General features: G+C 44.4%; 1 protein-coding gene across 9 annotated transcripts in view; it reads left to right on the forward strand.

Moving 5' to 3' along the window:
* Positions 1-12,133, forward strand: part of C3H10orf71 (chromosome 3 C10orf71 homolog) — a 265,025-nt gene that overhangs the window by 74,646 nt on the left and 178,246 nt on the right. For 2 of the 9 annotated variants that reach the window (XM_063958593.1, XM_063958597.1), the window contains one exon: positions 9,760-9,872. The exons of 5 other annotated variants lie outside the window; for them this stretch is intronic. The gene's annotated coding sequence lies outside the window, so the exon portion shown is untranslated. Of the gene's footprint in view, positions 1-7,461; positions 7,563-8,974; positions 9,090-9,759; positions 9,873-12,133 lie in introns of those variants that run through there. 2 more of the 9 variants (XM_063958598.1, XR_010243622.1) reach the window with 2 other exon arrangements.

Consider the following 12,133-nt stretch of genomic DNA (forward strand, 5'->3'; position numbering starts at 1 on the left):
CATCTCTACTTTGGAATCAGGCCATTCAAGTCCAGTCAGACAATGTGATGGCGGTAACGTACATAAACCGACAGGGTGGAACGAAAAGCAGAGCAGCAATGTCAGAGGTGTCAAGAATTCTCCTCTGGGCTGAAAAACACGCTGTGGCATTGTCGGCGATCTTCATTCCGGGATAGACAACTAGGAAGCAGACTTCCTCAGCAGACACGACCTGCACCCGGGGGAGTGGGGCCTTCACCCGGAGGTGTTCCGGTGGTTGACGTGTAAGTGGGGATATCCACAGATTGACATGATGGCCTATCGACTCAAAAATAAGCTCAAGCAGTATTGTTCCAGATCGAGGGACCCACAAGCAGTGGCGGTAGACAACTCCCGGGGGCTACCAGCTGATGTACGTGTTTCCTCCACTTCCTCTGATCCCCAGAATTATATAAAGAATAAAAAAGGAAAAGGTTCAAGCAATCCTCATTGCTTCGGACTGGCCTCGAAGGGCCTGGTAAGCGGATCTTCTTAAGATGCTCATCGAAGATCCGTGGCCTCTACCTCTTCGCAAGGATCTTCTGCAGCAGGGCCCATTCATCTATCAAGACTTACCATGGCTGCGTTTAACGGCATGGGAGTTGAATGGCTGATTCTAGCTAGGAGAGGGATTCCTGACAAGGTCATCCAAACTATGATCCAAGCCAGGAAGGGGGTAACGTCTAAACATTACTACCGTATATGGAAGAAATATGTCTCTTGGTGTGAAAGCAGACAATTTTCTGCTGTGGAATTTCATCTGGGACGTTTCCTGCTTTTTCTGCAGTCGGGAGTGGATGTTGGCCTACGTCTAGGCTCCATTAAAGTCCAGATTTCAGATTTGTCTCTTTACTTTCAGAAACAATTGGCTTCTCACCCTGAGGTACAGACGTTCTTGAAAGGTATTCTGCACATCCAACCTCCCTTTGTGCCTCCCATGGCACCTTGGGATCTAAATTTGGTGCTACACTTCCTCCAATCGGACTGGTTTGAACCGTTACAGGAGGTAGACGTAAAGTACCTTACGTGGAAGACCGTCACACTGCTGGCCTTGGCTTCAGCAAGACGTGTGTCTGAGCTGGGGGCGTTGTCTTACAAGAGCCCCTACTTAATTTTCCATGAGGACAGAGCTGAACTCGGGACTAATCAGCAATTTCTTCCTAAGGTGGTGTCCGCATTTCACATCAACCCTACCTAATGTGGTTCATTCATAAACATTTATTGGTGCACACTGGTGTATGTGCCACCATTACTATAAGAGCAGTGATTCACAGCATTATGTAAATAAATATACATATAAAACCCCCAAAATGTAAAAAAAAACCTGTCACTGAGTTATTAATATAATTGCTATGAGTCGCAGTGTGAAGTTGTTGTCAGTTGTTAAAAATAAATCCACGTTAGCTATGTGTAAGTCTGACATTGCTGCTACTATACTGTACTTATAGAGAAGCCGCCTTCCACCATTTCTGAGCGTTCTGCAAATGCTGGGCTAAGCAGTACAAGTAAAGATGGTGATGATGATGATGATGATGATGATGATGATGATGATGATGATGATGATATAATAAAACTTGAGTATGCCAGTGTGGAAATGCAACAGGATAAGGGGGTATTTGTGTACAATCTGATGCCAATGAGGATATTGTTGATCATGAAGATGATGAGGATGTTGTTTATGTAAGTCAGCCACCAATGGCAGCAGTTCTTACCTGTGTTAAAAAGAAAATCATTGTGAAGCCCAGGTATATAGTAGAGGTAGGTACGTTAGCTATCTAGGCACCTTCTCCGTGTTACATAATTTGCGGAGGGTTCATGACATTTTTTTGACAAAATTATAATAATTTGTAAAATAATAACAAGCAGTCCAGTATCAGTTACCAGCAGTTTGGACCAGCCCATGCAATCTCCACCGACGACATCCTCAACATCAAACTACTTAATAGTGATCAGAGATAGTCATTCCAAAAAGTAATTTGTGGGAGCCCAAAACAACAAAGCACTTCAGCCACAATCTTTTACCAATTACACATACACTTAACACTCAATTAAAAACGGCATCAATTAAATTACACTAAAATACATTTCTTTATCACAAAACATCTCCTATCTCACTGGTTTTCAAACTGTGTGCCGCGGCACCCTGGAGTGCCAAGGGACACTTGCAGGGGTGCCTCAGGTTGGTGATCCAACTATTTATTGTCAATGTAATAGGCAAAACTAGTGCTTGTGACTGTCAATCATAAAATATGTGGTCAAACAGAAGCAAATCCTGTCCCTCGCCACACAATTGAACCTAAGGATAACATATAAACATAATTGACTTAATTTAATATTTTTTTCTAACTTTCTCAATTAGAAACTTTTGGCCTAGGGGTGCCATGAAAAAAATTCTGATACTCTAGGTTTGGGAACCACTTTCCTATCTCAATAAATCTTCTCTGCCCAAGATCTGCATCTCTCATCAACACACATTACTTACTGACATTCACAGTTACTGGACTCTTTTGGACTGCACTATTCTGTGGATTGCCCTCCCTTTCGTCTAGTCTCCAAATCTTCAAGCATTCCTTGAAAATCATCCTCTTCAGGCAAGTTATCAAATTACAAAACCAACCACCTAACTTCCATAACCAGTATTCTACTTAATTACATCCCCTCATGACTTTCCAGATCTTCTCATTCTACACTGACACAACACACGGATACCACCAGCCCATGCCTTACAAAATAGCTGTTCATGATATCAGGACCCAATGAGCTCCGACGCATGCATCAGAAAAAGGGGCAGACCCTCATGTAAAGGGGGCCTCGCACATGCCCCCATTTTCTATACAGAGCAGCAGGGATCTTGCCCCTCCAAACTTCCCCGCCCCAATGGGACACTACGGCCATGGGTGAGATAGTCCCAGAGGAGTGTGACTGTAACACCGAAAACGGGACAGTTGGGCAGTAGGCCAAACCCAACTTTACTTGAGTACACAGTCCATAAAGAACCTGAAATCAGCCTGGAGCAATATGTAGAACTTATCCTTTTATATAAAATTCTTACTTCCTAATAGATTGTAAGTTTGCAAGCAAGGCCCTCTTAAATCTTTGTGTCTGTTTTTACCCTCTGTTGTGTCATTTCTGCTTTGTTCGCAATTGAAAAGCACAATGGGATATGCTTGCGCCATATAAGTAAATGTTAATACATTTATAAAATCAATAAAATATATGCTTCAATTAACTCAGAAAAAGTCCCTCCAGAAGCATCTACCAGTTTAACCTCAAAAGGGATTAACTGTCGGAAAATTCACATATTTATGAAAATCCTTACAGTCCCAGTTATTCTCCTGTCTCATATGTAATATAAATCTATTATTAATTACTAGCTTATGTAAATATCAATAGTGCTATAATATGATAGTATACAGCACATGAAAATTTGCACATTTAGAGACAAGAAAAATTGGAGGTTCCCATATCTTGGGCTATGTACTCCATAGTATCATGCTACTGTTTCAAAAACAAGCACAGCCTTCTAGGAGCTTTGCTGTTTCCTCCTCCTCCCACTTTGGCTATTATTTACTCCCACTTGGGCTGTTATTTACTCCCACCTTGGCTATTATTTAATCCCACTTTGGCTACTAGTATTTAATCCCACTTGGGCTGTTATTTACTCCCACTCTGGCTATTATTTTCTCCTACTTGGGCTGTTATTTTCTCCCACTTGGGCTGTTATTTACTCCCACTTGGGCTGTTATTTACTCCCTCTTGGGTTGGAGATATTTGATCCAACATGCACCATGCCTTGGTGCTTGTGTACATTTCAGGTCCCTGGTTTATTTACATTATACTTAATAGTGTGCAGTGCAATTTGGTTTAATCTTTCATAGCAATGACCAAGAAGTGACTATATTAAACAGTCTCACCAGCAATTTTATCCATCAATCCATGAAATGTATTATAATGTTATTTGGAGGGTTACAATGAAATTGCCACTGTTGAACAGCAGTTTCAATCTAGCCAAAACACTGGATTGCTGTTGGAATGCTGATATGTTTATTCACTTTCCAACCACTTAAAAATTCCACATCATCTACACTATAGGTGAGATGTATCAAGCATTGGAGAGTCATAAAGTGGCGACTTTGCAAAAAAAACAATCCATCAACTTTTGTCATTTCATAGACTGCTAGATAAATGACAGAAAATGATTGGATGCCATGTTCAACTTCTCCACTCTGTCACTCTCCAACGATTGATGATGAGGATGTGTGCTACCTTTTATTAGTTGATAAGGGATTAAGGAGTTAGTGGTTGTGGAGAGAGCAGGGAGAGGAAATATTAGTGGATTGTTGTAAACTGCTTTACAAATTGTTGTTTATTGTAAAGATCAGAAGTACAGTTTTGATTAAAACTGAACACAACTGAATATTGGGGTTTCAAGTAGAACAGTCCCTGCTTGGGTCATCCCACCAAGGGCCAAATTCAGACCTGATCAGTGCTGTGCGTTTTCGCACAGCAGCCGAACAGGTCAGAACTGCGCATGAGCCGGCGCCGCAGTGCGCCGGCGCATGCCAGACAGCCGGCGGCCATCTCAGCCCTGTTGCTGAGCGGGAGGGGGTGGGCAGGCGGCATTTGGCCGCCTTTTAGGGGGCGCGGTCCGGGCAATGCATGCATGCCTGGACTGTTGGGGGGCGGGCTGTGGAGGCTGCCTGACGTCACACGCAGCTGCTGCGACCCTCACAGTGATGAGTAGCTCCTGCCAGCGCGCAGGGTCTGTGATGGTTGGGAGCTACTCCTACAGTTCAAAAGCGCAATGCTTTTGTACTTGTGCGGGGGAAGTCGGGCCTGACATGCGGGGCGGACTAGCCCTGTGCTGGGCGTCCCTCCGCATGCCTGTGTGGCTGATCGTAGATGTGCTAAATTTAGAACAGCTATGATCAGGTCTGAATTAGGCCCCAAGTTCGGATCTTGGATCTCAGAATCAGATCTTGGGTGTTTTGGATTGCATGTACTGTAAGTTCCTCCCTCATGATTTCACGTGCGATTTCACACAGGAGAGTGTATGGAGAGTGTGGGCTGAAATACTGTATACTAGTATCCAAGTTACATAATTTTAGCTTTTTTATCTTTTAAAGAAATCCAAAACATGATGATAATTTAGAATCCAAATTAAAACATGGGGGCCTACACACGTCTCTAGTTTATTGCCCTTTCCGCTGTAGCAGTCTGATGTATTATGCTTGGATTTTTTTCACTGTGTTGTCTTATTTATTAGGATGCCTGATGGAAAGAGAGTGTATGAGGACAGGGATAGTTGTAAGGAAAAGACATCGCTCCCAAATGTCAAAATTTCCGTGGGACAGTCCCCATTTTTTGGGACTATACTGATGTCCCACCGGCGGGTCAAAGTGTCTGCGGTGGTGGTGGTGGGGGGGGGGGGGGGCAGTTGGGAGGCTTCTGTCACTCGCTGCTCTGCTTAGCAGAGCAGCGTTGAATAGATGGTGTGCACATGCGCACAGCGTCTATTCAATGGAGACAGAGAGCTGGGCATTCCTCCTTAGTGACGGAAAAGAGGGGCGTGGCTTGCGATTGCGGCAGTCATGAAGCCAGGCCCCATTTCACACCGGTCACACACCCTTTTCAGACACGCACGCGGGAGTCTCGTTTTCGGGTATTCATATGTTGAGAGGTATGAAAAGGTAGACAATCCCAAATAGCAGAGATGTCAGGGAGACAGGTGACTACTTTGTCTACCAAGACAAAACCTGACACAAATGTCAGAATTACCTACGAGGAAAATTATGGTCTAATACAGGCATGTCCAAACTGTGGCCCTACAGCTGTTGAGAAACTACACATCCCAGCATGCCCTGACATAGTTTTGCTGTCAGAGAATGCTAATGCTGTGTCAGGACATGCTGGGATGTGTAGTTTCTCAACAGCTGGAGGGCCGCAGTTTGGACATGCCTGATCTAATATAATGCATTATCTCGCATCAGTAAAAATGTGTTTTGGGAGACAAAGCTGTCAAAACATTAATGTCTGCAAAACATCAGCTGGGGGCAGGGACAAAGCTGTAAATGCAGGTGTTAAAATTAAAACAAAATGTGGAAAACTGCACAAAAAGATCACATCTATCAAAAGACGGGTGAAAGAGAAAATCCATGAGGAGAGGAGAACAGTGTCTGGCACAGAAGGTGGCTCTCCCAACCTCAGTATGGTGAGTATACCCAACATAGACCCTCATTCCGAGTTGTTCGCTCGCAAGCTGCTTTTAGCAGCATTGCACACGCTAAGCCGCCGCCTACTGGGAGTGAATCTTAGCTTAGCAAAATTGCGAACGAAAGATTCTCAAAATTGCGAATAGAAATTTCTTAGCAGTTTCTGAGTAGCTCGAGACTTACTCTGCCACTGCGATCAGTTCAGTCAGTTTCGTTCCTGGTTTGACGTCACACACACGCCCAGCGTTCGCCCAGCCACTCCCCCGTTTCTCCAGACACTCCCGCGTTTTTCCCAGAAACGGCAGCGTTTTTCCACACACACCCATATAACGGACAGTTTCCGCCCAGAAACACCCACTTCCTGTCAATCACATTACGATCACCAGAACGAAGAAAAAACCTCGTAATGCCGTGAGTAAATGACCAAACTTCTTAGCAAATTTACTTGGCGCAGTCGCAGTGCGAACATTGCGCATGCGCAATTAGCGGAAAATCGCTGCAATGCGAAGAAAATTACCGAGCGAACAACTCGGAATGAGGGCCATTGGGGGTAATTCTGAGTTGATCGCAGCAGCAAGTTTGTTTGCAATTGGGCAAAACCATGTGCACTGCAGGGGAGGCATATATAACATGTGCAGAAAGATCACACCCCACCCAAATCTAACTCTCTCTGCACATGTTATATCTGTCCCCCCTGCAGTGCACATGGTTTTGCCCAACTGCTAACACATTTTCTGCTGCGATCAACTCAGAATTAGGCCCTTTATTTCAATATAAGCATATTTGTAGTGTTTAACAAATGTGACATACATTACCTTGTCCATTTAAATGGACATTATTAAAAAATGTATTGCGTAGACTGTATTGTGATGACTGTTGTCATTCAAATCCCAATGTCCATTTAAATGTCCGAAAATACTGTGAAAATGTTCCAGCAGATGCTAGAGTATCAAAATATATGTAATTAGAATGAATCACAATGTTTTGGTGCATGAGCTACAATGCTTTTTTGTATTAAAAATAAAAATGACCAAATTATATATAATTATTTTTTATTTTTTCGGGAGGGGGGTTTTACTTAGTGCCTTATTCATCTACTTTACCAGTGTCATCACCAGAAACATGAAATGGGTCATAAAAGGTTAAACAGACATAATACATTGTACAACAGTTGAGCAAAAAGAAAACCTGTACCAATAATATCTAAACAGTGTCATACTTAAATCCATAGGTTTATCACAGGGTCCACACCATGCACAATAAGATGATGGTGGTGGTGGTGGTGGTGGTGGTGGTGGTGGTGGTGGTGGTGATGATGATGATGATGATGATGATGATGATGAAATAACAGGTAATTCTCCCTTGGAAAAACATAAAGGCTTAGGGCCTAATTCAGACCTGATTGCAGCAGCAAAATCTTTCTCTAATGGGCAACACCATGTGCACTGTAGGGAAGGGGGGCAGATATAACATGTGCAGAGAGAGTTAGATTTGGGTGGGTTATATTGTTTCTGTGCAGGGTAAATACTGGCTGCTTTATTTTCACACTGCAATTCAGATTTCAGTTTGAACACACCCCACCCAAATCTAACTCTTTCTGCACATGTTACATCTGCCCCACCTGCAGTGCACATGGTTTTGCCCATTAGAGAAAAATGTTGCTGCTGCAATCAGGTCTGAATTAGGCCCATCACCCACAATTCCAACATATACTCTTGTCCCACTTTACCTGCCCCATCTACTTCCACAGACACCAGTTAAATCAGCACACCAGCTGCATCAGTGCAAACCACTCCACCTAGGTCCAGTGCGTGTGTGGACCAGAGGTTGCTGCAGAAAAGTACTCAGTAGTGGTTTCAATGAAGATGGAATTCAAAAAACAAAAAGTTAATGTATATATATTGTGAACATAGGGGGGTCATTCCGACCCGTTCACACGCAGCGGTTCTTCGTTTCCAGACGTTCTAGGGGAGTGGTAAGAGAAATGCAGGCGTGTTCAGGAGAACGGAGGGCGGATGTCTGATATCACGGCCGGGACCTTCATCGCTGGGTACTCACACTGGGTAAGTAGCTGCAGGGTTGGTCTTGTTTTGAGTGAAACTTTTTTAGCATAGCAGGGCTGCACAAGCGAACGCAACCCTGCTATGCTAAAATACACTCCCCCATAGGCGGAGATTAGTTGATCGCACCAGCAGCAAAAAGTTGCTTGGTCCGATCAACTCGGAATGACCCCCATAGTGTGTAAACATTGATGCAATTTACAACAATTAAAAAAAAGTTACTGCAATAAAATATTTTTGTTCTTTATCTATATCACAGTGTAATTTCTGCATGTCTTCTTCAACATGTGTATAGCATAATGTTCTTGATATGTAAAAAAATCTAGTTTAAAACTGTAAAATATAGATTTATAAGAAGAAACAGAATCAGTGTGCCATAGTATAAGGTTGGTTTTCCCATGACTCAGTAGAGCTGACAATATACCAGTAGAGCTGCACATACCAAATAAATGGTGTAATAGCCTTAACCCACATGACATTCTGACTATACTGGGCAATGCTCTAAATATAGCAAACAAACAACATGAGGTAGTTTTACTATAAAGGGTTAAAACAACATGAGCATGACTGTGAATTCTGCATAAACACTTAAAGAATGTGTCAATGAGCCTGTCTATGGTTTACAGCCCTGCCTCTGTATTCTAATAGGACCTATATGGGCTCTCCACAGACACGTTCTGGTCTTGGAGCTCCACCCCTGTACTGACTCTCTCCTCCACATTCCTCACCAAATAATGAGTACTTCTAGATAGAAGGTTCTCCATCTCTGCCATATTACCACAGTCACATTTCCAAAGAGGTACTGTATGTGTACTTTATTATAGTTTTTTTTTATATAGGCCAATATATCAAGTAATATTTGCAGACTACCTCCTGAACACAGCCATTTTTTGTTTTTGTAGGGGGTACCTGCAAATATTAAAGTTTCCCCCCGAATGTATATACAGGTTGGACCACAGCACATATTGGACATATCATCTGGCGTCCCCTGTAACTTTCGTAATTGTGGAATTTTTGGCCCTGGTGGCTAACGCAATCTTCAGGTGGCGTTATCCACTGTAGCCTATAGGGTACACTCCAGAGCTTCTCTGTTCACATAGTTAACAGACTGTGCATATGCAGAATGAAGCTGGGTTCCCGAAACAGAAATTAAGTGATTGCACTATTCTATTTTGTTTGGAGATAAACTTGTGTCATGAATATACTTTTTATGGGAGAAGCAGGGGCACAGAAACAGCTTGGGATAGCCATGTGGTATAGTATGCTGTAGGTGTTCACAGGTGTGTGAGCTGTAAGTCACTGGTGATAAAACAAAAACTAAATTGCACCCAGAACTTCTGTATAAATAGACCCTATCCACTAATACTATGTGTATGTGTCACAGTAGAAATAGCTGAAGGTCGTAGCTCATGAAATCAGCTCTCTGCACAGAAACACTTTACTGAACTAAATTTAACTCCTCACTATAGATGGGAAGAAAAACCAATTGGAAAGGAAACAGCCCCCTCCCTATTCTCCAGAACCTGAGACAGGAGCAAGGGCGGATCCAGAAGAAAATGATAGGGGGGGCACCATGGAAGGGGCAAGTACATTTGCGTGCGGCTTCGGTGCATGTGAGGTGGCGCTTCTTATACAATGCCCACAGTTGTAGCGCTCATTATGCAATGTACACTGTACTGGTAGTGCCCCTTATATAGATCCCATAGTAGTGGTGCCCCTTATGCAATGCCCGTATTGCCCCCAGTAGTAATGTTGCCTGTAGTAATGCCCCCAGTCATTTAGTGCTCTAGTAGTTATGCCCCCAGTGGTAATGCCCCTGCAGTTATGACCCCAGTAGTTTACCCCCCCCCCTTTAGTTTAGCCTCCCAGTGGTAATGACCCCAGTAGTTTGCCTGCTTGTAGTTTAGCCACCAGTAGTAATGCCCCCCTGTAGATTGCTCCATTGTAGTTTAGCCCCTGTAGTTATGCCCCCCTTGTAGTTTAGCCCCCAGTAGTAATGCCCCCAGTAGTTTGGCCCCTGTAGTTATCCCCCAGTAGTTTGGCCCCTGTATTATGCCCCACTGTAGTTTAGCCCCCAAGTAGTTATGCCCCTGTAGTTACACCGCCAGTAGTAATGCCCCTGTAGTTACGCCGCCAGTAGTAATGCCCTCCTGTAGTTTGTTCCCAGTAGTTAGCCCCTTTGTAGTTGGCCCCCAGTAATAATGTCCCCCAGTAGTTTGCCCCCAGTAGATGTTCCCCAGTAATAATGTCCCCCAGTAGTTTGCCCCCATTAGTAATGCCCCCCAGTAGTAATGCCCCCAGTAGATGCCCCCCAGTAATAATGCCCCCAGTAGTAATGCCCCCCCAGTAGTAATGCCCCTTGTTGATGCCCCCCAGTAGTAATGCCCCCAGTAGATGCTCCCCCAGTAATAATGCCCCCAGTAGTAATGCCCCCCCCACCCAGTAGTAATTTCCCTTGTTGATGCCCCTCAGTAATGTCCCCCCCCCGTAGTTTGCCCCCAGTAGATGCCCCCGTTGCACTGAGGAAGAGAAAATAGAACATACTTACCAAGCCCCTCCTCCCTGGGCATCCGCTCCTCAGTCAGCACTATGAGAGAGACGTCATGACTGACGTCTCTCCCATAGCGCACTCCGCACAGTGACAGCGCCGGAAGCCGGAGCTCAGTACTGAGCTCCTGCCTCCGGATGCCGCTGTGCAGGGAGACGGGCGCCCACTAGTAACACAATCTCAGCGGGCGCCCGTCATCTCCCTGTGCGGCGCCGACGCTGGGGGGTACGGGGGCCACAAATGACAGGGGGGGCACGGGCCCGAGTGCCCCCCCCCCTGGATCCGCCACTGGACAGGAGCCTACAACAGGTAGAATTATTGCTTGCCTAAGGTATGGGCTCTGGTGGACTGTGTAGTACATTCTAGTATCTGGAATGTCATATGATTTGTGAGGTGTATAGGGAGTCATTTTATGGACAATCACAGGAAGGTATTGTGTTGATTTTTGTAGAAAGTTTCACAAAGTTATTTTTTTTGTATGTTGTGGTATATGTTGGCAAAATGGACTTTCTTTTGCTGCTTACTACACATTCGTATGTTGGATATTTGACAGGAATGTGCTTTCAGAAACAGCTGCTACTAGGACTTACTTCAGTAGGTGAGGGAGATGTATAAAATTTTGAGGAGAGCTAAAGTGGACATAGACAAAAGTACCAGCCAATCAGCTCCTAACTGCCATGTTATATAGTCTGTGTTTGAAAAATGACAGGAGCTGCTTCGTTAGTGCTTTATCTCCGTCCACTTTATTTCTCTCCAAGGCTTAAAACATACACCCCTTTATCTCTCTCCAAGGTTTGATACATCTCTCCCTTAGGGGCCGATTTATCACCATCTGCAACTGAGGATGTGGATGTGCTGTGATAAATTTGAATCAATCCACAATGCAATAATTGATTACATCGCACGGAGCAATGAAATTACAGTGTGAGGGAGAGTGAGTGAGTGAGAGAGAGAGAGAGAGTGCGCGCAAGAGAGAAATACAGTGTCAGGTAGAGAGAGATGGAGAGACAGTGTGAGGGGGAGGGAGATAGGGTGTTGAACAGAGAGAGAGGAAGGGGAGTGAGTGGAAGAGAGAGGGAGGGGAGTGAGTAGGGGAGCGAGAGACAGAGTCTTAGGGAGGGAGAGCAATAGAGGTGAACAATAGAGAGAGACAGAGTGTGTCATGGAGAGACAAAGGGGGAGAGAGACAGGGGGTGTCAGGCAGAGAGCGTGTGTGTCAGAGAGAGAGTAAGTGACAGAGAGAGAGGCAGCATCAGGCAGAGAGAGACAGTGACAGTGAGATAGGGAGAGAGACA

This window comes from Pseudophryne corroboree, chromosome 3 (assembly GCF_028390025.1).
Source record: "Pseudophryne corroboree isolate aPseCor3 chromosome 3, aPseCor3.hap2, whole genome shotgun sequence".
In the NCBI taxonomy this organism is placed as follows: Eukaryota; Metazoa; Chordata; class Amphibia; order Anura; family Myobatrachidae; genus Pseudophryne; species Pseudophryne corroboree.